Consider the following 663-nt stretch of genomic DNA (forward strand, 5'->3'; position numbering starts at 1 on the left):
CCAGTGACTGCACACCTGACCCACTTCAGCCTGGGCATTGTTTGATTCTCTCCTCTGAGGAAATAACTTATCTCCCACACTACAGGACTAAACCCAAATGTCTTCAACTTCACCCTGCACCTGCATCCCCAATAAAGACTTATCAGAGCATGGAAGCACAGGAGAGTTACTGATTTGCATCTCATTAGCACAGATGCTCATTGCACTGTGCAACTCTGCTCTGAGACCCAGATCCCTCTGTTTCCAGAGCAGATCACTTAAATAAACTTAAAAAACCCTTGACATAAGAACCCTGAAAATATGACTGTGTTCCCTAGGTCAGGATGGTTGTGCTTTCTCCCTCCTCTTCTCCTGCACTGCGTTTTATTACTGATATTTCATATCACTGCTCATCCTCGAGCCAATTAACCTTCTTTAACCAAGAAGCACCTCAGCCTTTATGGCATAAATCAAATTTGGTCTGAGAGAAAAGCCTTAGAAATACCTTTGAAAAAAAAAAAAAAGTCAGAAAAACCCTCAAAAAACAAACAAGAACCCCAAACAAACAAAAACTCTAACAAAAAAAAACCCAAAAAACCCCAATGGAGTGTGAATAGTCCTAGCTACATTAAGCAAGGCTTTTTTAAGTCACTCATGTTATTAAAGAGCAACAGAAGCTTTAGT

The sequence above is a fragment of the Empidonax traillii genome, unplaced genomic scaffold (assembly GCF_003031625.1).
Source record: "Empidonax traillii isolate 1590-97213 ecotype Southwest subspecies unplaced genomic scaffold, ASM303162v1 scaffold230:size732421, whole genome shotgun sequence".
Lineage (NCBI taxonomy): Eukaryota > Metazoa > Chordata > Aves > Passeriformes > Tyrannidae > Empidonax > Empidonax traillii.